Genomic DNA, 26,084 nt, shown 5'->3' with positions numbered 1-26,084 from the left:
TTTATCTATAATGCTGAACAGAAGAGGTCCAGGGGATGATTTCTGTCCTCAACACCAAGTGGAATGTATAAGCTGATATCCAAGAGTCTTGAGACTTGTCCCATCTGTAGTAGATTGATCCTGTAGTGAAATAGGTAGAGTGGTCCAATGTGAGAGAGGGAGCTAAAAATTAAATTGGGCAGATTTTTAGGGGTTGCATATGCAAGTTCAGTTTCAGGACCTGTTATTTATCATTACAGTCATTGCCATATACTTATGTAATCTGTGATCCTCCATGCTGAAAGATGAATTCTTAACGTCAATTTGAGGTGGAAAGCATTCGAAAAAGAGCCAGGAAGTAAATGAAGATCTTTATAGCTAATATGCTACTGCCCACAATAAATACCTAACCAAGAGGATAACTGAGAACTTAGAAGGCATACTACTATACCACAAGATGGATAATAATTTTAATATTCATTAAATTATTAATAACAATTACATCATTTAATCAAACCAAGAGTTTATGATTGAAAATGTAATTTAGCTCAAGGGAATGGTGAAATCAAGCTTTTTAAGGAGTTTTGCACACTAGTTAAATCATTATGTACTTGGGAACTGTGGATCTGAATGACAGAATAATACCCAATGCATATTGTTTGTGAATGTGTATGTGATAGGAATATGGGAAGGGTGTGAAGGATTTTTTTTTGCACCGTGCAAGATTTTAAATAACAAGCTTCTTTGTAAAACCCGCAAAGCTCAAGAAAGAAAGACAAGTAACATGTAAAAGTTATCCTTAGGAAATTATTCATTAAAGGGCTTCTCTGTCCTGGGTGTTTATGATAATAAAAACACGACAGTGACAATTAATTGTGAAAGCTAAAACTGAGATGTCATCACTGGATATAGAAACAAACAAAGAAAAGAAAAAGCAAGCTCAAAGTTAATCAAGAGAGGACAGAAAAATAAATGAACTGTGAGACATATTTAAGTATCATAAACATTTTCCATAGTGTTGATTTGCTAGGAAAACTTAATCATTGCAGGGGCTAGACCCCAGGCATACACTTGAGACTAAATAATGAGTACATTTAGTCAATGAAACAAGTGAAAATAAGGTTTCCCCAAGAGAGGAGACAGGAAATCTATTCCTTCCCAGCAAAATGATAAATAACCTACCATTAATGTCCCAATGGAAAATGCTACAGAAAGGTCATAACGTAATAGCTCATTGCTGGCTTTCCAATAAATGGCAAAAGAAAAATAATATATACACATATAAAGAACTTTGACCAACAACAAGGAAAAAAATAGAAAAACTGGAAAGGAAACAGAAAAGCTATGTATACAAGATATTATAATAATCCTGTGCCATAAAAGTATAACACTTCAGTGAAATTGTTGGCACTGCCATTCTGCCCTTTGTGGAAGTGCAATTGCTTCTTATTTCTAAAAAGAAATTGTTATTACTTCAATAAAACTAGGCTGAAAATTAGAAGTCTTTCCTGCACCTTAAAACTTGTGTGATTAGAGAGCAGGCTTTCCAATAAAGTAATGAGAACAGCCAACTTCATTGGTTTTCAGAGGTATACAATCACATTTCTGAACAGGATTAATTACAGGGTTCCTCAACCCAGAGGATACTTTCCATCTTTTTAAGAACTTTAGCACCAGTTGTGGGGTCATCTGTCTCATTCTCTGTAGCCATTTTTCCTATTAACTAAAACACCTTGTTAGTAGCTTTAAAAGTCAGTACTCTGTACAAAGAGCGAAAATAGAGAAGGCAGATCTTTTGATTTTAGCTTTACAGAAATGCAAATGGTACACATATTCACTAGAGAACTCACATTTTCAGATTTGAAAAGAAGAAGGAAAACATCATGAATAGGGGGGCAGAAGACAGTGCAAGGAGCTTAATTTTCAGAGTATGGTGGTAGTTATAACAGCCAGAACATGGTGAAGCTGACCTCATAGATGATGCCCTTGCTAGCATCACTAATTATAACACTTGCGACAGTGTTACAAGAATGATGATAATTGGAACTGCATGATGCATTCAAAAGGGTTTTTTCCTAACTTCACACTGTACTAGCTGTAACCTGAGGAAAAGGGACATTTTTGCAGTTTCAGTGAACTGCCGAGTGAAACTGGAATGTCTAATTTCTCTATAATTATCAAGAAAAGTTTCTCCTGAAAGATTGTGTTCTTTTAACTTTGGTAGACGTAGGTACATGTGGCTTCTAAAAGAGAGTTTTCCATCTCAGTATCCAGTAATTTCAGGCATTTAATAGTATACTTTCACAACAGATATTTGTGATTGCTTTGATGCATAAAGGAAAATAGTCATTTAGATAGGAACAAGCAAGCAAAAAGAAGGGAACCTTATCTTCACTTAGAAGGTTGACATCCCTGTTTCATCATTGGTGTGTATATATATATATATAGAGAGAGAGAGAAATAATTTGATAGCGTTTTGTTTTCCAAAGTATCATTAACCATTCACATTTGCCAGAAAGGTTCTGAAATACATGCAGGCTATCCAGTGACTATAGATACACTGAAAATTTATTTTCTGTATTTAAGGGCTTTATTCCTACCAAATATTTGAAGAACCCTACAGAGAGAAACCAAAAGCCCACATAATTTTCAGACAGGTACTTATGAAAAGAGAGTAAAACTAAGCTAAGTGAGAACAACATTTCACAAAATATTTGCTATCAGCTTCTAGCTATCAGCTTGCCTATATGAAACAGAGGTTGCATTTTCTGGGGTGTGTTTAATAGCTCTTGACAGAATTTCCTCCATGAGAGACATTTTTTAATAGTTTATGAAGCCATTTGTACTTGTGTTATAAAAAGCATTGAATGGCAATGAACTCCCAAATTAAATTTGCTGTGTGTGAAAAAATATACTGCATCAATTGTCTGGGTTTTGTACAGTGAGGAAAAGCTACCACTACACACTTCTCTGTGTCATCCATGATTTTATAACCTTCTGCAGTATCCCTCTCATCAGCTGGCATGTCTTCAGCTAGTGAGTCATAACCCAACTGACCTCTTCTCCTGCAGTAATGTCTTCATCAGATGCTCCTTTTTTCCTTATTTTACACCTTTCTGTAAGTGGTTGCAACAGGTTGTAATGGAGGATAACTCAAATCATGGAACCATGTAAAGAAAGAGGCAGAAGAGCAATCTTCATTATACACCTAGAAGGAAAACTGCTTTGCCACCAGTTTTGAAGAAGCAACTTGTCTACACGTCCATAATATATCAACAGAAACCATACTTACAATATCACTGCATTATTTGCCTGTGGAGTATGCACTGTCTGCATCTTATCTAGCCATATCAAAATAATAGCAGAATTTGTGGTCAGGGAGAAACTACAGCATTCTGACATTTGTTTCAACTGAATGAAAAGAAAAGTAGGAATTGAAATAAATATGTTCTGATGAAGACATTTCCTTTTACATTATTTCAGAATTCTCAAAAAGTTTCATGGTCTTGCTTCACTTTGATGAGATTAAAGCACTTCTTTGATGCAAGGTAGCATTTCCTCTTGACTGTAACACTTCAGCTTTTATTTATCTTCATGCTAATTATACATAACAATGTTAAGATCAAAACACAAAAGAGAAAAGTACTTTGACCTTGTCAGAATGAAATTTTTCAATGCTGTATAAAAAAAAGTTAACATTTTTAATAGTTTGCTAAATTTTTCATTAAAATTAATTTGCACAAAACCCTTGGACTTCCATGAATCAATGTACTTTTGAAGAATGCTGTTCACAGATCAAATATTTGACAATTACTAATCATTATTCTCTCTTTCCTACATATAGGTGTTGTCAAGAAAAGCATATTTCCTATTAAATGAGATGCAGAGAGACTAAAGCACTTAAGGAACCCTCAAGGACCTTATGCTCAAAATTTAGATGCTGAAACCTTTCTGTCTAAAGATTAAAGTGCCTGAAAACGCCAAGAGGAAAGGATAGGAAAACTTTGTTTACAGGTTTTACATACTATAGTATTAGTATTTAATTTCACCCCTAGCCAGAGGTGACTACTGGACAATGAAACTGGTAGAAGGGAAGGCAGATCCTTAACTCAACTACTTAAATTCTATATAATTTATATTAGCTTGAACTGATGCAGGAAATGAGCCTGAACGAGTAGCAGTATTCAATGTTACGTTGCCTCTAATACAGGGCTGGTGTGGGCCACTCCAGTGTCCCTTGCTCCTTTCCACAGGGTCTTGCCTTATGGCTGAAGCTCACAGCTTGCCCTGAGCTATGCAGAGCAGTAGCTGATTGAACTGGATGGTAAAATACATGACCTAAACTATCTCTTGGAAATTAAGAGTAGTAGGCTGGGATAGTGGGAGGGCTAACAAAATCTGACACTCATATAACTTTATCCTATGACACCAGACTGAAAAATTCAGGGCTTTAGGGGCTATTTTTAACCATGGTCAGGTATGTGCAAAGCTGCACAGACTTCTTGTAGCAGCACACCTGATGTGACAACTATAAAATCATAGAATCAAAGAATGGTTCAGGTTGGAAGGAACCTTAAAGATCATCTAGTTCTCCCTCCCACACACAGTGGGCAGGGATGCCACCCAGCAGATCAGGTTGCCCAGGGCCCTATCCAGTCTGACCTTGAACACTTCCACACTCCATCCACCAGTTCTCTGGGGAACTGTTTCCAGTGCCTCACCACCCTCTGAGTAAAGAATTTCCTCCTAACATCTAATCTAAATCTCCCCTCTTTTAGTTTAAAACCATTTTCCCTTATCCTATCACTATCTGCTCAAGTAAAAAGTCACCCTTCCTCTTTTTTTTTTTTTTTTTTAAGATCCCATTAAGTTCCGGAAGGTTGCTAAAGGTTTCCTTGGAGCCTTCTTTTCTCCAGGCCGAAAACCGCCAAATCACTAAGTCTGTCTTCATAGGAGAGGTGCTGTAAAAACTAAGATATCAGAAAAAAGGGAGCAGAGAGTTTTGCAGCAGATAGTACACTGAAAAGCTCAGGTAAATTCAATGTATAAAGGGCAAGCAAGGAGGTGATGGGTTGGACCCCAGCAGCCCCAAAGCATCCTACTTGCCAGTCCCACAGTTGATCTCACAAGTAGATCAGAAACTACCTGATCTGCAGCCAGTAGTATAGCTCATAGTTTTTGGACAACATACTCTATGAAGCATTTCTGAAAATGTTATGACCTAATCTGTTCAGTTGCTTTAGCTCTAAGAATCTCATTGTCCATGTCAGATATTTGGTGAAGCCTGAAGGGTGGTAGGATGACCACATTGTCCTTTTGACAGCCAAGAGGGAGAGCATTTCTAGCAGCCTGAATAGAATATGTTGATACTTTTTTGACAGTGTAGCATGACAATATAATATAAAAAAGCTGAACAGCAAAGCATTAGATGATGCTGATATAATTTTTTTGTTTGTTTTCTTAATTAACTTTTCCTACCATACTGCATAGCAAGAAATAACATATGTTCTGTGAGCTCTAACTGTTCTCCACCTACCTTCTTTCCTGCAGTAAAAACAAAGGAAGGAAAGTGTAGAGCTATTTCACTTATGCAAAACACATATTTTGGATATTGTCCTAATCTTAGTCATACAGGTTTCTGAAGTGTAATGTTAAGGTTTTGCTGAATTCTGGAACTTTTAGTAAATGACTTATTTCTTTCTTCTGAGGTTTAGTGGTGCATACATCTGGTTCCACTTTATTCACAGCATCACAAAATATGCTGAGTTGGAAGGGTCCCACAAGGTCCACCTCTTAGCCCTGCACAGGACCATCCCCAAGAGTCCCACTATCTCCCTGAGAGTATCATCCAAATGCTTCTTGAACTCTGTCAGGCTTGGTGCTGTGACCACTTCCCTGAGGAGCCTGTTCCAGTGCCCAACCACTCTCTGGGTGAAGAACCCTTTTCGAATATCCAACCTAAACCTCCCCTGACATAACTTCAGGCCATTCCTTTGGATTCTGTCATCGGTCACCTTAGAGAAGAGATCAGTGTCTGCCTTTCCTCTTCCCCTCAAGAGGAAGTAGTAGACCGTAATGAGGTCTCCCCTCCTCCAGGCTGAACAGACCAAGTGCCCTCAGCTGCTCCTTACTCAGCTTCCCCTCAAGGCCCCTCACCCCCTTTGTTGCCCTCCTTTGGACATTCTTTAATACCTTAATACCTTTCCTATATTCTGGTACCTAAAACTGCACACAATATTCAAGCTGAGGCTGCACCAGTGCAGAGCAGAGCGGGACAATCCCCTCCCTCGACCGCCTGGCGATGCGTTAACTGATGCCCCCCAGGACATGATTGGCCCTCTTGGCTGCCAGGGCACTACTGACTCATATTCAACTTGCCATTGGCCAGGACCACCAGCAGAATGTTCAAAGTATAATTTGAGCAGCAAAACATTTTGTAATTCTGGGGTAAATAAAAGTCTCCTAATGATACCAAAAAAGTGAAGAGATGTCAGAGACTAGTGGAGCTATTCCAACGACTTGTTGCTTTGACAAATAGGGTTTCAGTGAGCTAGATAGCTTTATTCTATGGTGGCAGAAGACTGGGTATTTTCTAATTTTGACTGGTGCAAAAGAAGAAAAGAGTTAGCTTTTTGGGACTTGACTGGACCTCACACATTATTTATAACCTGTCTGCATAAAACTGTCTCTGCACAGTTGGATAAAATTCTCACAGAGTAGATTTGCTTTCTTCTGCTCAGACATGACTGGAACAGATTATTTGGAATCACTCTTGGTTTTAACCATGTTGTGACTATTACTTTCAGTCAGTGGAAACTTCCAGGGCAAAAAGTCTAGCTAGAACAATTGCTAAAAATTTATTCATCACAATCTCAAATTTTCCTTGGGGGGGGAGGGACTAAAAAGAAAATAATATATTATAAAAAGTTCATCCAGTTGAGTATTAAGTATCAGGTTTTGAAAAACAGAAAGAAACGCTTCCCTCCTTAGAGAGATTCATTTTCACATAATGGGAAATCTGTCTTACAGGCATTCAACCAGGCATTTGTGCAGAGAGAAAAACTTTCCTCCTGCTTAGTAAGATCCTTGAGAGTTTCTGCGCTGTATCGCAGTTCTCATTTTGCACTGACACAGTCACCGAAACACATTTTTTCAAGGATATTATAAACCAAATCTCTCTAGGAGAATAATATCTCTTGATACTTCACATACCCTAGCTAATTTTTTCATGTTTGATGCTTGTGTTTGCTTTCTAAGGTACATAAAATAAATTCATATATTTTTCTATTATTTTAGTACCATCTAGCAGTTTTCCTCAACTATCTCAGTCCTACATGCATGTCATGCGTTACCTATTTCTGTACATAACTGTATCATTCACCACACCTTTTACGTCCTTTTATCACATCTTTGAGCAATGTTCTGAATTATTTTTCTTCATATTTCTCTAGCTCTACTTTGACTGCTAAGAAATATTTATGGTGTTTGCTTGCATTGCTTTTGTAATTTTTTCTCCACAGTTTTGAATGTACCTCTTTTTCATGTTATGAAATGTTCTTCTTATTAGAAAATAACTATGATGTTTATGTTGCCATTAATGATAATCTCAACTTGGAAAAGGCTTTTGTACAAAAGTAGGTAGGTGTATTTGAAAAAAAGTCTAGCTATTCAAATTACAGTTCATAAAAGAAAATTTCTAAACACTTGTTATATTTTAAGCTTATTCAAAAACATTAATGTAAAATGTGTAAAACTGCCAAACTTAAATGACTTGTCTTCTAAATAGAACAAAGTTATGTGATGCCTACTTAGGAGACAGTACAATTTAAAGGCCCCCCAAAGCTAAATATTTGTTTATATTTTCTTGAATTTTATCAGTATGGCACAAATATATTTCAATTAAGGGAGTATATTTATGTGAATTAGCATATGTAAAATGCTGTACTGTTAGAATTACCTGATGCAGGGCATTTAGGCTTGTCTGTAATGTAGTGAATACATCTTGTCATTATGAAGTGTTCAATGGATATCTTTATGCTTTACAGTTATAGCTTTGTTTTCTCATTGGGCAATTCATACAGAAATGATTCCTGGATATAAGTGGCTGCTATATTAAAGTGCAGTGCAGGCATACTTCAAAACCAGCAAGATTTATAGGAGGAGATGGTAAAGTTGCAGCCATAATATGCTTTTAAATTCTTTGACTGCTTTCTATCTAAGCGTATCTTTATACTTGTTTTGCAGTAGCCTATTAATATTTGGAAAATGTGATGAAGTTTCCTGCTTATGCTAGTAGTTGTTTATCTGGGAAATAGATGATAATATCTCATCATAACAATAGATTTTTCTATGCAGTATTATATCAAAGACATTACTTTTTAATCACTGTTTTTCTAGTTCTTCATTGACAGCCATTGTGAACATCAGGTCAGTTACAGTACAAAGCAAAAAAATGGTACTCTACTATGTATGCTTTATATTCTTATTCTGAACATTTATTCCCTACCTATTTTTAGACAACTCTAGTGAGCAGTAATCACTAAAGATCTCATCCAGTATCTAGTGATGTCAAGGAACAGGATTCAGTGGGTTTTAGAAAAATACATTTATAGCAGAAGTCAGTTCTTTAACATTTATTCATATTAGTAATAATTACTGGGATCCTTTTATGAGCTTTATGCATTTGAAAAGTTTTTGGATGAGGCCTCTTACATAGCAAAGGCTACCTCCTTTATGCTGAAACTGCTGATTTCTTGAGGTTAGGTGTATCCCTTTATGTAACACTTACTCAGAGGACATTCTCCAATTCTGTGTAGGACTAATGAAAGTTTGTATTTGACAATATATGAGCAGTCTTTCTGTCGATCAAATAACGTCCCACTGTTTCTAACAATATGTACTTTCAGCTTTACAGAAACATCCAACTATATTTGATGACCAATTCAGTTCAATTCTATTAAAGCTGTTATTGTCATTGTCACTGTTGTTCCTCCCTTCCCCTTCCTTCTCCTCTTCTTCTGACAAAACACAAGTATTCAATATTCTTAGTTAATGTTGTTTTATTTGTTACTAAGGCAAAACTTGTATTTTTCCTCTGGCACTAAATCTGTACTAAAAGCTTCGCAATTTCGGAGTTTGATTTATAAAAATGGAATCTGTTTGACTGAAGATAGTACACAGGCTCCCCATTTAATGTATGAGAGGGATTAAGTATCTACATGTTGCATTCATTTGGAAAAAAAACCCAATTCCACAGCAAGTTGAAGGAGCATCCTCCTACCTTAGCCCACTGAGAAATGAGAAGACAGTAGGACAGTAGACATCTAAAGTAAGTAGACTCACATCCTTTTAGGGTCTATTTTTCTCCACTGACACTACAGAGATCCTGTGTTACCCTTTTCAGAGATCCATGTAGATACTGTGTAATAGTTCAAATGGCTTCTGTCTGATTTGCTACTTTTTCTTTCTATTTCCACTTCACTTTATACACTGGTGAAACCTCATCAGTTGTTTGTTGTCTTGTCACCTATGTTCACCTACAACTTCTAACTAACTGCCAGCATTTCATTCTGTAGGATTCTCTATTCTTAAAGCTATGATTCCTGGAATTTCAGGAATTTTACCTCCAGTTAAAAGGATTATTGTTAAAAGCAAAATAAAGGAGCTAAATTTTTGTACTCAACTTTAACCCCTTTAATTAAATGGTCCCAACTTTATGTTCACTTAACTGTAGTTCTGCATTGTAAAAGAGATTTGATTAACATAGTAGGAGTGGTAGTTCCTGAGAGTGATCTTTAAATTGAAAGATTTTTTATATTTATGGCATGGTAGGATGCTAACTTTTAGCAATTATTTTATCTGCTAGAAGACCTTTCTAAAATGAGGCTTACAATGAACTCACAAACGAACTTATTTTTATTGTGTCTCAAGTTAGCTGAAGATATAGTGAATATAATACCACTCCACTTGCACTAAATAATACGCATCATAAAGAAATCGATTTTTGTCAATTTTGTGGATGACTCCATAAGACAGACTTCAGAATTTGTAAAAGGACTGGTGACAACATTGGCTTTAGCAATATATATTAGTGTGAAAATAGTAATGTCTCTTTAAAAAAAAAAATAAACTATTTTGTTATTTGAAACTGCCTTTTTTTCAAGAAAGAAGGCAATTCAGTATTTTTCACAGGAGTAAAAACACATGCAGACATTAGCTGTCAGTTTCAGAAGTGTCATTCAAACATCTAAAAGCTTTGCAAATTCCAAGTCCATAACATATAGTCCACAGTCACTTAATTCTGCAACAGTTATATTAATCTCAGCCATAACTGCATGTCACTAAAGTGTCCATTTCAGATAGCAGTCTAGGCTTCCTTTGGAGTCAATAAGAAAGTGAGCGATCTCCAGAGAACCATTAATCTTAGGAACCATTCTTAAAATAAGATTCATTACTCCTCTTGGAGGTCTGTCCACTGCATGCAAAGGAAACTTACGCTAAACACCTAAATCTCTGTGAGATGGAAGGAGTGTTTCAGTTGTGTACACATATGTACCAATGATGTCTGAGACACTTTTGAGTATATGGGATGACTGTCTATAGCTGGAAAGTTCAATATGCACCTTACACAATCTGGACCCTTTTAGAGTAGCAGTCTAAAGACTGATGCAGATGTTTAAAGCTGATGACTACATCTGACCATATGGCTTTATAATCTGTGAAGAGAAACATGAATTTTTATAGCACAATTGTTCCCAAAGGAGACAGTAGACTAATTTTTCTCTGGAGGTAACTATCTTTTGTTAGTGAGTTGTCAATGAGAGAGCCAAAAGTTCGTAGCCAGATGTGGGCAGCTACACAGACAATGCATACAGTTAGGTGAGACCCTGGGTAATTACTCTGACTGTAGATGGCTCAGCATTGTGTGAGCTAGAACTTGGCTAAAATAATATGTCTGAGGGATAACCTTCAGTCCAGGTCTCCAAAAACATGTAGATGTTCTGCTTAGGGACATGGTTTAGTGGTGGACCTAGCAGTGCTGGGTTAACGGTTGGACTTGATCTTAGAGATCTTTTCCAACCTTAATAATTTTATGATTATTTTTGCGCTTCGCAGAACAATTAATTATTCTGAATAACAGGTTACAAACAATTCATTACCATCACCATTCACGCCTGAAATAAGTGGATTTACACTGCATAGTGTAGGAAAGCATCTGGGTTCTATGTTTGTTTAAATAAGTTTTGGGTACTGCTGCACTTTTATAGGAAAAAAGGTAGAAATATCCTCTGCGTTGGAACAGAAGCTGTGGTTTGTAGTAAGCTCTGGGACTTGATCTGATTTGAGATCAAGTTCCAGTGTGCTTGAGAAATGTAGTTATTTGTTACAATTTTCTGTTTGGAGCATTAGGTGGTATGTTGCAGTTGTAGGAACCAGGCCACTGAACAAAGAGGAGAGTGAGATCTTTGAGTTCAGTTTATATATTTTACAGAAGGCAAGAGAGTAAGTAGAATGACAGGTCTAACATTTATGTTGTTTCCCGCCTTACAGAGAACACACTTCAGGGGGCTCTCTCCCAGTCCCAATTTTGTAAAGGGTGCTGCTTCACTTACACAGACATGCTAGAAAGGACCTAACAATAATGCTTAGAAGTAGCAGAGTATAGTTGCTAAGCTGTATTCAGTGAAGTTAGAAAAAAATAGGTGTAGAACACTGTTCTCAGTTAAATTAATTACTATTCTATAACACTGTGTTTTCCTGAGATATGCCTTGGTTTTAGTAGGAATAGATTGGCTTACTCATTTTAAAGTGGTATGAATATATTAATTTATGGACGATAGTATCACATTCCCCGTGAGTAAACTTGGGTAAATAAAAAGACTTATCAGCATTGTCTTGTAACAGATTAGAAAACTGCACTATCTAATTAGCATTGGCTAACCCAACATTCATTCTTTTAATAAGTATAAAAGTGGGTGGAATCCATTGTACCTAATTTACGCACACAATTTATAGAAAAATTTTAGAAGCTCTTAGGTCATTCACAATACAAGAAAATTTTTTGGTTATCAAGAGGAATTAGTATGTGTGGTGCAGATGTAAAGGTAAGTGAACATATTTACCTCTGGAGACTTTCTAGAAATCTGAAGATTATGGAGAATATAGAAGTTGGGAATCCTCTACAAAGACTCTGAACTTTAAAACTGTTTTGGGTAGTGAAGATAAAGAGACAGATCCTACATGTAGGATATTTATATTTACTCCCTTCCCAAAAGAGAGCAAGAAGGATAAATACTGGCTACATTAAAATGTTTTGACACCCTGTTGGAGTTCGTGGAAGAAATATCAAGAAAATTGTCGTTCAATTTCCTCCTTGTGATGTTTCCTCAGTGGTTTTCATAAAGTTTCATTACATGAGGCAGCATCCTTTTAATCACTAGTTCATAGTTATTACATTTATAGAAATCCAGTACAGAGATATGTGAAATACCTCTCTGGAGAATGTATAAACTAGCAAGTTCCTGTAAAAGACTCATATACAATAATTACTGTGCCAAAGCTGCTATCAGTAAAAATTACATATGGAATTTAATAATATTTGGAAATGAGAGAAATAGGTCAAAGAGCATTTAAAAAAATCTATATTTTTATTGATTTTAGTTTTGCTAACGGTGAAGAACCATTATTTACTTATCATATAGAAAAGATTTAAGAATTTGATTCATGGTGTACTGAGTTCAAATGAGTAAAAGTTTAACATTTTCCCTTTAATGAAAACTTGCTACAGTTTTTAGACAATTCTGAAATGCTAAAATCTTTCTTCTGGAAAAAATATTATCAACCTAATGAAATCACCAGGTACAAAGAAGGGATTAGAGGCATTGGTGGTTTTGAAATCTGATTTTTAAGGAGACATCTAAAAAGACAGCTAAAAAGACAAAAAATACAGTATTAGTACTTACTATATTAGTGAACTTTACAGGTCAACTAGAGCCCATTTTTAAACAAATCTTGATGTTACCTTAAGAAAATTACTAAAATTATGAATAGTGTTGCACAAAAAATTTTGTATGTTTCACTTTATTTTTTTTAAATCAGTAGGTGGAAAACTGAAATAGGAATTAAAAAAAAAATTGATTAAGAAGAGAGAAAACATTCATGTCTCATTCTATGAGTGGTGCATAAGACGTGCTGTTGAAATTTAATGCATTACAGACACAATCACAGAAAAACTGCAGCTCGATGTATTCCATTTGTGCTCACTTTTCAAGTAACTTCCCATGGGCTTGCTGAAATCAATCTCCTTTAACTCTTTCTACCCTCTGCATCAACTCATCATTGCACAGCCCTCCTACTTTACAAAGTTTGACATTTCTAGTAGAGCAAGTTCCAGATAGTAGGTTCTTTATATATCCGCCCCTTCTTTTGTGTTATGCCTTTTTCTGATTTCAGTGAAAATATTGCTGGTCTGGAAAGCATTCAGCATTTTTTCAGTAGGGTTTTTTATGCAGACTCATTTTTCTTCACCTGCAAAACTGATCTTTATAAATCATTTTGTATGCATATTTCAATGCACTGAGCTCATGGGCAGCTGATACTGCTGACTTACGGAGTCTACACACTGAGATGAGTCCTTTGAGTTCATTATATTGAAATCAAATTCTTCGAGATACGTATAAAGGACTTAAATTTCTCCTACTTTCTCTGATTAGTGATCGGAGGTAAAGGTATAGTGCAATGAAAATGCACATGTATCCATGAGTGCAATTCTCCTTTCAGATAAAAATATAAAATATGAAAATAAATTTTAGTGACAAGGGTCTGTCACTAATTGTTCCAATTGTCTGAATTCTGCAGTTATGTCAAGGGTGCACCAGCTGTAAATCAATACAGCACTTTTGTACTCATGACTAGGCCTCATTGTTGGACCAGAGAGTGAGATGAACATCATAATATACCAAGGCCCTGATGAAACGGGAAACATACCATAATGTGTTTTGTGTGTGTGTGTGTGCGCATAACTCAGCTGGGATTCTTTCTGCATAATGCCTACGGACTTAGGGTTCTTGTTCTTCTGTCATGTTTGGACACTCTGCTTCTGAAGTATTACCTCTTACTTCTTGCAAGAGTCGTGCTTGCTTCTTACTCCTGGAACTTACTTGAAACATTACATCCAAAAGCAGTATCACCTGTCAGTGTCTCCCAAACAAAATATGCATCTGGGTAGACTCCTCTAGTGCACCTCCTCATAGTTGGTAACAGTAGTTCTGCTGCACTGGAAATTGTTCTGGGAATAATTTCCTTTCGTTTGGGCAATGGTTTTTCCCTGCATATTATCTGCACATATCAACTAGCCTGTAACAAGGATTGTCTTTAAAAGACATAACAATAGTCTAATTTTTATTAGCTTTTTCTTTTGCCTACTTGCCCACTTGAAGCTGGGATTCAAAGTGTTAAACAGCTTGTGCACTTTTAGTTTATACTTAAAAGTCATGTGGTGATGATTATTCTTGATTTGATTTTAACTATTTCATGATTACTTCACCTGAAATAAATAAATAAATAAATAAATATTTTATAGATTTCTTACCAAGCAAGTTTTTGACTCAGTAAGATAGAGAGTGATGTTTTCTCAGCAGTTATCCTTCTAAGTCCATGACTTTCATGTTCCTCATACGTCTGCAGCCAATCTTCAATAGGACATATGACACATGCTCCCATTTTATTTATCCTGTAATTGGATTGATAGGTAGCTTTCAGAGGATTTGAAGCTATAGATTCAAATTCCTTCTAGACGAAGACAACTGAAGCCTGCAACTCCTATGAAAGAAGTGGTCTCACTACATGATTATGACAGCAGTATTCTGCAAATTAATTTGGTATTGCTTCTCTGCAGCAGATGGGATATCAGGCACTACAGAATGCTCTAGCCTGGCTTTCAACTGCTACTCCAAAATGGTGTACATAAATTCTGTATTATATTTGTCACTCCTGTATGAATGCCAGATACCCTAAAGCTTTTCAGATAGACCCAGATGAAAGCTGAGTTATTTGGCTTAGCTGAAGAAGGGATTCAGACAGCCGTGGACATCCGTAAAACACCTGTAGACAAGGAGCTTTAGCATGTCTTATACAGTTGAAACAATGTGGGTCATTTTTCTTGGCATTAGACTCTTAAATTTTGTATAAATATCCTTTCTGACATTTTACGTTTGTTATGTGTCTGCCTTGACTTTCAACTACATGCCCTTGGTGAAAGAGAGAAGTATATCTGAAAAAGACAACCATAGATTTGAAAACATTGGCCCCTAAATTGGCTGTTCCTTCATGCTTTAGGATGCATTCTTCTAGCTTTCAGATCTAGATAACACTCTTTTTCTTCCTCCCGCCTTACATGTCAAAGACAAAACCCTCTCATTTTCTATTAATAAAGCTGAATTGTGACTATTTAATCATCAGATTTTTGCTTTAAACCATGGATCTTCTGTGACTGATATGAAACTACTGGAACATGGATAATTAGGGTGCTGTATTAATCACTGTTGGCAAACTGGAGGAATGATTAAGGCAAAAAATGGCTAATTTCACAGTTTATCTGTGACATAAAATTCTCAAAGAGGGTCATTTGTAGTGCTGAAAATATCTCTAGCTATTTTGTTTTATTTTTCCTGTAGAACAAAGTAATAAGAAAGATTAGTACTGGCTCTCAAATGGCCTATAATTTATTCTTTTAATCAAAAAGTAAATACAGAATATTATATCACTCAATTGTTGAAAAAAACCCAACATTTTACTGGATGAAAAGCAGACCTAAACAGAATTCTTGCTGGCTGCTACTACTCTTGCCTTTGAAAAGCAAACCCTTAATGTTTTATAGACCCAATGCAGGAAAAGAAGACTGTGTCTGACTTTTCCTTTGTTTCTTTTTCCCTGCAGGACAACCAAAGTCTAAATAACCTGTTTCTGCTAAACAGTGATGGACTCCTGTGGTGGAACTCGCAGAATCCTGTGGGTCCTTCTCTGTGTTTTCACCACATATTTTAACCATACTTTATGAAGCCAGCTGTTGAATGCAATCTTAGCTCTACTTGACATAAGGAGTTCTTCTGCCCCCTGCCATTGCTGCCCAGAAGAATCATTTATTTTTGCAAACATTCATTGCAATTTTCTTGTTTATTGTAGCATCCTTCAAGAAGAGAAGCATTATAAGTCATTATAAGTCAGTTTAGAAGATGTTCAGTAATAGCCACATAAAGGGGCTGAAGTGCTGAACATCTTTCAGAAACTAAATGCAAGTCTTACTTTCAGAGGGGTTCTAGGCTAAAGGGCCATTAATGTCAAGACCGCAGGAAAAAAAAGAGACCTCAAATCATGAATTCAGCTGCTCATGCATAGGAGAGCACTCAGCAGTCTGGGCACTATTCATTATTGCTGCTTCCCTCTAATAGCAGAAGGGTTGAATGAAACAAGACAGGTAAATTGCAATAGTGTTTTTGTTGTGATTCCTCCATCTCTGACCAACTTCTCAAACATTTTGATGTTAAAATCATGCCCATGCTTAAACACGAAAATACAACCTTTAGTATTATAGAAAGAAGGAAAAGGAAAATGTACGCATGAGGGAAACATCATCATGAGATCCAGAACTGGGTATTATAGTTTCAAGAAAAAAACTCTATTCTCCAAATGTAAATAAATGTATAGTAGTACTAGAACAGATTAGTCAAAACTGTCTTAAACTCATTCAAATCTCTATTAAACACCTATTTTCAACCTTTCATCCTGCTGTAGGACTAAAGGTACTCCATTGCTGGACAAGGTGGATCTCAGTTCTAATTCATTCCCAAAAGCTGACACCATTAGTTATCAGAGTTAATCTATATTTTATCTTCATTGTCTGTTAAAAGGTAGGATAGGGAGAAAGTCAAAATGAAAATCTAGATGACTCTAGAGAAAAAAAATAGCTATGGCAAAAATGCCTTTATTTGTAAGAAATACATACCAGCATTTGTGTAATTTTCTTATAGTTGACTAGAACAGCCATGTTGCAAATCATGTGAATATGTATTTATAGTTTTGTTTTGATATTTATTGTTAGAACAAAATAAATACAAACAATTATTGGGTTTTATGGAGCACACATTAAACAGTAAAATCTGTAAAGCCATGCATTAAAGTTTTATCATTTAATCCTGATGTATCACTTTTCCTTAACATTTAAAATCAAACTTTTGTTTTGTTGATAAATACAAGCAAGAATACAAGTTATATACCAACACTTTGGGTACAGAGCAAGTGAAGGAAATTGTCATTATGGTATGCTTTGTCCCTGCCTAGTTGCAAGTTCTTTCAGTACCTTGTAGAGGGAGTTGTACTAACAGTGGTCTTCATGAATGGACCTACAAAGCGTGAACTTCATCTTATTTTAATTAGCCACATAAAAGTTAAATTCTCTGCTACAGTCAGTGGAAAAAGATAGTCACCAGTGACTGGCTCAAATTGTCTGACTTTAAGGCAAAACTAGTGGAAATAAACCCAAGTCACATGGAAATTCTGATCAGCTTCTACTAACTTTGAGACCATATATTTTGTCAAAGTACTTCTAACTCAGTTTACCACCAGCATTTGTCTCTCTGCTAAGTGTCAGCACTTTTACCAAGTTTATATCAGCTAGATAAGTTTGTGGGCTATACAGGACAGACATATACAGCACAAGCATTTATGATCTCCAAATTCCTCTGCAACAAACAGTAACAGCAAAAGAACAGAAACGAAAACAGAACCAAGGACAACAAAATCAGCAACAACACAAGGAAAGAGTCAGAGCCTGAATGAACATATAAAAACTGTTACCTGATCACCCATTAAGGTAGCAATGGTAACAGTAACAGCAGGAACAAAATCTTTCCTGATGCTATTCTGGAGTATTTAGCAAATATTATCCCCTCTTATGTCATAGACACAATCCAGAAAAAAGGATAATCCATTAACAATTGTATATGGTCTTCCCTGACTGTTTGCACTTTCAGAACAGTTACATGGTTGCTGTTTTCTGGTTTCAAAAATTCTAGATGGCATGTAAAATTTTGCAAACACTTCTGAAGGCTGAGAATGACATAAAATTTTAAAAAGTAATATCTATCCTCTTTTAGTGTTTTTGCAATTCCATCCCCTTTCTCTTCCTCACACCTCCTCCCTGCCCCCTGCCGCCTCATCCAAACAAAAAAACAAACAAACAAATAAACAAAAAAAAAGAAAAAAGAAAAAATTCTTCCGACCTTTTATGTAAACATTTGAGGGTGATTTATGTCATAGCAGCTGCTCTCAAGTGCAAGCTGACAGATAGGACACAATATGACATAAATCCTAAACAGCAAACATATAACTACTGCATTCAGTTGATATTGTACTGTTGATTTCACATAGATGCTGTAAAAGAAGAAGGATAACACCTTATGGCAGATATGAATTTTTATATTATCCCTTTCTTTTTTTTTCTTTTTTGCACCTTCAGTCCTGATAAGGAAATATGTTGAAATCTTTATTATTGTTCACCTGGTTTTGCTTTTCCTGCTGTTTGGTTCCTTGTTCCCAGGGACTTTTCTTTCTATCACTTTTAACTTTGTCAGTTTGTTCTCAAAGTTGACAGCCCAACAGACATCCCTTCACGCCATGTCCTCTGGTGTTAAATCAAATGGCCCAGAACAGTTCAGTCATTGTAGTAAAGGAATAATGAAATGTCTATTGTACAAGGTATTCAGGAAATTACAAGACATCAATGGGTGGATAAACATGTACTTTGAACTTAGGAAAAAAATAGAGATCTCTGATGGCACATAGAAAAATTGAATAAAACAAATAAAGCAAAACACACAGTCAATAGAATAATGAGAAACTAATTCCTCATGATATTTAAATGGAAGTCATGAATTTTTCTATATTGAGAGCTCAAAGGTACTGAGAAACAAATCAGAAAATCAGGTCAACCACCCTACTGGCCTCTTCCTTCAGTTTGTACTGAAGGGAAACCTTCATTTTAAACCCAACACCAGGTATCTGTAATCTTTATTTTATAGCTTCATAGTTGACAATGCTACTAATAAGGAAATCAAATGCTGTTGAGATTTTTTTTTTGTTTGTTAGAATTTAGCCAGGGAAAATCTATTTCAAAGCCATCCCCCATCTTAAAGTTTTTCTGTAAGTATATCTGAAAGCTACTAGGGAGGCTCTGAATTTTATCATGCTTGATAAAACATAATAAAATGGCTAAAATCAATAAACAGAATGAGATGGTCATTGTTATTCCAAACTTGTTTCTTCAAATTGACAGTTTTTAAGTCTTTTTAAACTAAATTGAGAGACAGAGTGGATGACATACCATTGACCAGGGCTTACCACTTGACAGGTATTTTCTTTTTAGGCTCCTGTGAATTTTGCAGTGATTTGGAAGCAAAACTTAAATGCAGCTGTAGTATTGCATCAAAAAAATTACTCTCTAATGGCAGTGAAAGGAAAAATTTGCTTAGTTTGTTCTTTTGGTGACTAGTGATGCTTTTAAAATGTGATTTAAACATATTCAACTAAATATTGAAGAAATAAAATTTTCCATAAATTGAACGGTTGGTGGGCATTGTTTGATGCCAATATCCCTGTTCCTGATGCGAAGCTTTAAAAAAAGTCTGTAATATTGTTTGTAAATCTATAGCCCTAATAAATTTTTTCTGAAAATGTAAAATTTACACTTTCTCATCACTTTTGTATTAGTAATTCCCCCTAAAGAATTTGGTAGCTTACAAAAAAAGGCTCAGGGGAGACCTCATCACTCTCTACAACTCCCTGAAAGGAGGTTGTAGCTAGGTGGGCATTGGTCTCTTCTCCCAGGCAACCAACAGTAGGACAAAAGGGCATGGTCTTAAGCTCTGCCAGGGGAGACTTAGGTTGGATATTAGGAAGAAATCTTTTACAGAGAGAGTAATCAGACATTGGAATGGGCTGCCCAGGGAGGGGGTGGATTCACCGTCCCTGGAGGTTTTTAAGAAGAGACTGGATGTAGCACTTAGTGCCATAGTCTAGTAACCACGGTGGTAGCGGATCAAGGGTTGGACTTGATCTCAGAGGTCTTTTCCAACCTAGCTGATTCTATGATTCTATGAAATTGAAAATAATTCTCTTAGCTGAAAATGGCTGATGGCAGGAAGGGGAATGATAAACCCTCTAGGGTCATGTTTCTATATGTGTGTGTCTGTGTATCCTCAGGAAAGGCACAAGTGGAAGGATGTGCGAGGGATCCTGGGAGAGGCTGCCTCATGCAAGTCCATTTGACCCAGGGCTCTATGAAACACACTACTGCTCTCTCTAGTCTGCAGGTAAGAGATTATGGCTCTGGGGGAGCTCTGTATCCTGCAGTGTAGGCGGTGGGTTAGAAGGATCAAATGAAGCACCTGGAAGCCTCCAGGCTTCTTTCACATACAGCGTGATTACTGACTTCATACCAGTGAATTTCGCCTGTGGATTGCACTGCATCTAATCTTAATCAGTGTTTTAGACTGATGGTCTATCGTTTTAATCCTTCAGTAATATTGTTACGTACAGAATCCCTCAAGAGCCTATAATACATACTGCAAAAGAGTGAATGCTTTGTTGTTTTTTTGACTCCTCTTTGAAGGTAGTGGTAAAAGTGAATGACAGTAAGCTCAGCATTGCAAGAGATTTTCATTTTCCCATTAATTGAATTCTTTTGGAGCTCAGAAATACACAGCATTAATCATCACCCACGATTTGTGAAACATTGTGAGTATGCTCACAAGTGAGTGCAATAGTTTTGTTTGTGGCATTGAGGCCAGAGAAAAACCCTTTGCATCAGCCTAATACTTAAAGACTAAGGCCATAATGTAATGAATGAAGAACTTCTTAGTAGCCTGCATGGTAGACAAAGGGCTGCCCTTAAAACCTGCTACAGGTCAGGCCACAAGCTTTTGGCGATCCCAAATCGTTTTTGCACCACTGGCCAGAGCAAACAGGGGAGCTTCCTGTCTGAGAGCTGGCTTTCTCACAGAGCTGGCTGTGTTTAGGTAAACTCCCTAAAGATAACAAGGAAAGATGAGCTAATCTAAATGCAGCTAGGCAGTCAGGTTTAGATAATAGTCATTGCCAGGATAATTTATAGTTGTAAGCTTTTCTCAGCATTACTGACATACCAGATCCCAGAAATTGTATTAAGCCATAGACTGGCATGAGTGCAAAGTAATTTGCACAGAGCGTGAAAGAAGAATTGCAAAGAACTTCAATATTGTTAAGTTTTATTTTAACTTTGTCTTCACACTAGTTTACAGGCATTAATCCCTATCATCATTTCTAATAGACAAAGATTAATTGGTCTTCTTTATCAGAACATTTGGTGATTAGGAAAGTTCTTCTCTCTCACGTATCTTTCTCACAAAGTGTAGTCGCTCAATAAAAAGATGTGCTCCAAACCAGAGCATCCATTTTTCAATATAGCAATGTACAACAACAGGTTACTGCTTTTGTAAAGCTATTACTTTTACTGTCAACATGTCTGCTGCTAGAAGTTGTCTCATTAGACAGGATAAATTGGAACTGCATAAGAAAATTTGACCAGGCAAGAAATGAAGTTTTATTATATACCTGTATATACCTAAACACACACACATATATGCATGTGTGCACACACATACAAGATAGTATGACTGAAAGAAAAATCATAATATGAGTGGTAGGGTACATAGGTGGATATGACATCTGTGAAACAGAAATAATTTTTATCTGAATAAAGACAGAGTAATAATGTAAATATGTCACCCTCATCAGAGACATTCAAGTGAACCATGAAGCAAAAATGTTCAGGGCTGTGGTGGGTTGACCTTGTCAGAGTCCCAGGTGCCCACCAAACTGCTCTATCATTTGCATTTCTCAGATGGACAGGAGAGAGAAAATAAGATAGAAAACAGCTCATAGGTTGAGATAAGGCAATTTTCTAAAACAAAAGCAAAAGGTTATGTGTGTACAAGCAAAGGAAAAAAAGTTTATTTTCTACACTCCGTCAGCAAGCAATGTCTGGCCACTTCACAGGAAGCACTTCATATCTCAGCCAGAGCCAATACAATCTTTACCCCTTATTCCATACCATTTGCTTCATGCTCAGATCCCATATAATTTTATATAGTATATATATATGTGCGTGTGTGTTTATATATATCTCTTCTAACTATTCCACTGTATTTACTTCTCAATACTGAAATCCCTTCTTACCAACACTTACAACTTTAAGTACATAAACCAGCTTTATAGCTAACATACAGATGTATACATTTTCATTAACTATTTCCTGTCCTTTCACAGGTAGATATTATTTTCTCATTCCATGGATTTCCACCACCACTCCAGATGGTGAAAAAAGGGCCATGACTTAGGCTTCACTCCATCATGGTGGGTGCTCAGGACAGGAGAAACAGCACACTCAATCATTGAGCACCAACACCAGCCCGTCCTGGGTCACCATGACACTGTCCTTGCTCCTTAGAAAATCCACTCTCTGTTGCTCCATGTTATTCCTTCCACTTTACTTCCTGTGTCATATAATAGGTTCTTTTACAGCAAAGCAAAATCTCCTTGAGGTGCACACCAGGTTTCCTCATCCTGCTGCCTTACTCACCTGGTACATCCAGGCCTTTGAGCAAACACAATCCCGCAAATGGGTTTGCCTTTTCCCGTAGGAGGAAAAATCCACACCGCCTTTCCTAGCCAATTCCCTATGTGTAGTATGGGTACCTTATCTCCTCCCACAGTACATAAGAGGTTTGTTTGGGCAAGACCAGGATGGTTAGCAGATTCTCTGGTATTAACCAGACAAGTGGCTTCTGCTGAATTTGCATCCTGATGCTTCCATGCCCCATTGCCTAAGGCTCTTAACATAGTCTTTAGCAGTCCATTGTACCAGCCTTTCCAGAGGCTTGTGGGTGACAAGGGATGTGATATATCCACTCAATGCCATATTTCTTTGTCCAAAAGATATATTTTGGGGCAAGAGTAGGAAAGTAGAAACAGATATCCTAAGGAAATGAAAAGTTAAAGTGATATTAAATAATGTTGTAGTTGTGTCATTTCAATATGAAGTCCTGAAGATGGCTCTGGGATGTCAAAATGAACTCAAAAATTTGAGGAGTAATTGATTTCCCTGTGAAAGCTAGTTTAATTGTGCAATTTCCTTAGCAACAGAGGCATTGGAATTGTAATCCCTGAGGATACAGAGATGAAGGAGTGAAGTGAGCCAGCACTGAGGTTCTGGCTTGGGCTGTCACTCATAATTAAGGCTACAAGTGCCTGGGTTGATTGCATGTGGACCAGTGGTTCAATCTGCTTTAAGTATTCATCCAACAAAAGGAGATTCTCTGTACAAGATCTTTAGGAGTTGAGAGCTGGCAAGTGAAGCTTGTATCTTCAATAATTTTTCTGACCACTGATTCCACTATATATAGACAGCTTACATAAGTATAAATTTGCAGGATACATAAATGAGTAGGCCTCTACTGCATTCTGAATTTTCCCAATTGAAACAATATTTGTGTATATGTATGAAAGAATGTTCACGTGCATATATATTAATCTGTCTATAAAAACATGTATTTTTCCTCACCACTCATTTCTCTTATGTTCCTATTTGTATTTGAATCTAAACTGTTGTTCTTGCATGAAACATAGGAAACACAGTCTGCAAATTCTGCCACTTTCATAATTACATTTAAATAGATCTTAAAAGCAGCAACAACAATAAAACATTCCCTTTCCCCTCAGTGGTTAAAAGCTATCTAGGACAGTTAGGGTGACATTTTTTGAACACAATTTCAATACATTATTATGGGAACTAGAAAACTGGGGCAGTACCAAAATGGCAACTGCAACTTCATGTCAAGGAAGGGCAATCACCTGCAGAGGAAAAGCAAAATAATGACAGCATCTCCCTACAGACAGCATTCATGAAAGAAGTGCTTAATACTATTGACATTAGGGAATTATCTTTGATATCTTTGGAATTTCATTTTTTGTGAGGACTTGTGTCATGCTTTAGGAATGCTGCTCTGCAATTTAGTTCTCCCACTGAGACTCTCCAAACCACACTGCCAGTCTCTTACTCTCCCCTTTCTCCCGCTCCCCTCCCCTGCAGGTGACTGGAGAGGAGAACTGTACTAGAGGCACAAAAGGTAAAGAAGTTGGGTTGAGATAAGAACTATTTACTGGAAACAGCAATGAGATAAGAAAACAAATAACAGCAACAATATTAATAACAAAAGTGTACAAAAGAGTGATTCACTGCAGAGCTCAACCCAACCACAGCTGTGCCACCCTGACTGCTCCCTCCAGCTCATGACCAGCATTACCCCCCAACTGCTCTGTCTGCAGTGCTCACTGCGCTTGCTCGACTGAAATAAACCCCTTTTCCTTGGAAGAGATTCCCTTCCTCTGCCCCTGGCAATGACTGTGAGGAGGTACAGAATATTCTCTGTGTCCTAGCCATGCCCCCTCCTGGCTACTGCAAAAATTAACCCTAACTGGGCCCAAAACAGGACAACTTGAGCAGGATCTCCGTGATGACCAAGTATTATACCTGTGGGTCATCGTTTGCAGCTGGGAGTGGGATTTCTATCTAATACAACAGAATTTTGTAATATTTGATTTGTTTCAGTCCAGATGGGCATTTTTCTTTTGGACACTTACATTCCTATTTCAGTTCCACACTACCAGAAACTGTGGCAGTTCCTCAAGGCACAGAGCCCTGGGTACCATAAGACTTTCCAGACACTGGATTGTCCAATTATAAAGAGGGTAAATCTATATTGGGAAGGTCTTGGGAAGCCAGTGGATTCTGAAGCTTTGTCTACTCAGTTTCAGCAACCTGTGCTTACTTGGCAGCAATTCACGCACCTCCTCTATGTACAGTTCTTCTTACACTCTTCTGTTATATCTTTCATTTATTATGTGAAGTGAGTTTGCACTTCTCATTCTTTTTCTAGTTCTGTATCTACAAATTCTATATTGCAAACCAGTATCACTCACAATTTCATCTGTGCTTCTTAGAGCCGTTGTCAGAGCAGCTGGGGACCGTTGTATGATGAATTAACTTCCATGGAAATAAATATAGTAGCTTGGTGCTTAAAGACGCCACGCCACGGCCCTGGGTGGCCCCGGGTACGTGCACGCTGTGGCGTGGCCTGGCCCTGGGTGCTTGGGCCCGGCCCGGCTCTGGCCTTGGGAGTGGAAAGGAGCGAGAGAGGGGGAGCTTCGCCAGTGCGGACTGTGCCATCGTGGGAGATGAGAGGGGAAGCCCAGAACACACAGAAGAGAAGGACAACTCTAAACCTGGGAAGATGGAGCTCGATCAGCCCTGTAAGGCCATCCATCTAAGAGAAGGTCACTCGAACTAAACCTATGTCCTGAGGACCTCGCTGCCACCGTCCAAGCTAGCTCTGCCCTGGCAGATGAACCTTAGAATTAAAGAGGCGGTTCAGTTCTGTGCACACTGTGTCTCACCTAAAAAATCCATTGCGCAGGTTCGAAGGCCTTACCCACATTTAAAAAAGCCCTGTATCGACATCTTCTACAAATGCAGTCACACAAATATCAAAAGACAAAAGCATATACACCTGCCTCCAAAGCTGTACACAAATTAACTCTAGCATGCTGGAACATCAGAACCATGCTCGATTCTGTGGATAGCGGATGTCCTGAGCGTCTGTCTGCTCTGGTTGCCCATGAACTGTCACGTCTTCCCAAATCTTTGTTCACGAAGCCTCACCATGATGATGGTGCTTAAACGTGAGTTTTACCCAGTGGAAGAACAGAAATTCTTGCCCGGTGGTACTTTGACAGAACTCAGCTTTTTTTAGTGCAGAAAGGTCTATGTAATTTTTGCATCCAACAGCATTTATGATACTGCTTCCTGTGCAACTTAATGTCAGGAAGCAGTTGGAGTGGGATTGCTACATGGAGAGGGGCTGGGGTCCATCTGGGCAGCCCCGCTGGGCTCAACAGGGCCTAGGCCAGGCACAGGGCTGGGGTCCCAGGCTGAGCCTGCCCTGGCCTCCTTGGCC

The 26,084-nt window shown here is 37.4% G+C and overlaps 1 long non-coding RNA gene across 2 annotated transcripts; it reads right to left on the bottom strand.

Moving 5' to 3' along the window:
- LOC108506135 lies at positions 1 to 25,636 on the bottom strand. 2 transcript variants are annotated; one of them, XR_001877693.1, is made up of 3 exons: positions 25,051 to 25,636; positions 14,570 to 14,710; positions 1 to 120 (listed from the first exon to the last, which is right to left on the bottom strand). It is a non-coding gene; the product is annotated as an uncharacterized LOC108506135 (long non-coding RNA). The 2 variants fall into 2 exon arrangements; XR_001877692.1 differs by lacking the exon at positions 25,051 to 25,636 and adding an exon at positions 18,535 to 18,655.
- Between the last annotated feature and the right edge of the window lie 448 nt (positions 25,637 to 26,084).

This window comes from Lepidothrix coronata, unplaced genomic scaffold (assembly GCF_001604755.1).
Source record: "Lepidothrix coronata isolate B3197 unplaced genomic scaffold, Lepidothrix_coronata-1.0 Scaffold206, whole genome shotgun sequence".
Taxonomy (NCBI): domain Eukaryota; kingdom Metazoa; phylum Chordata; class Aves; order Passeriformes; family Pipridae; genus Lepidothrix; species Lepidothrix coronata.
This window is presented reverse-complemented; position numbering and strand designations above follow the sequence as displayed.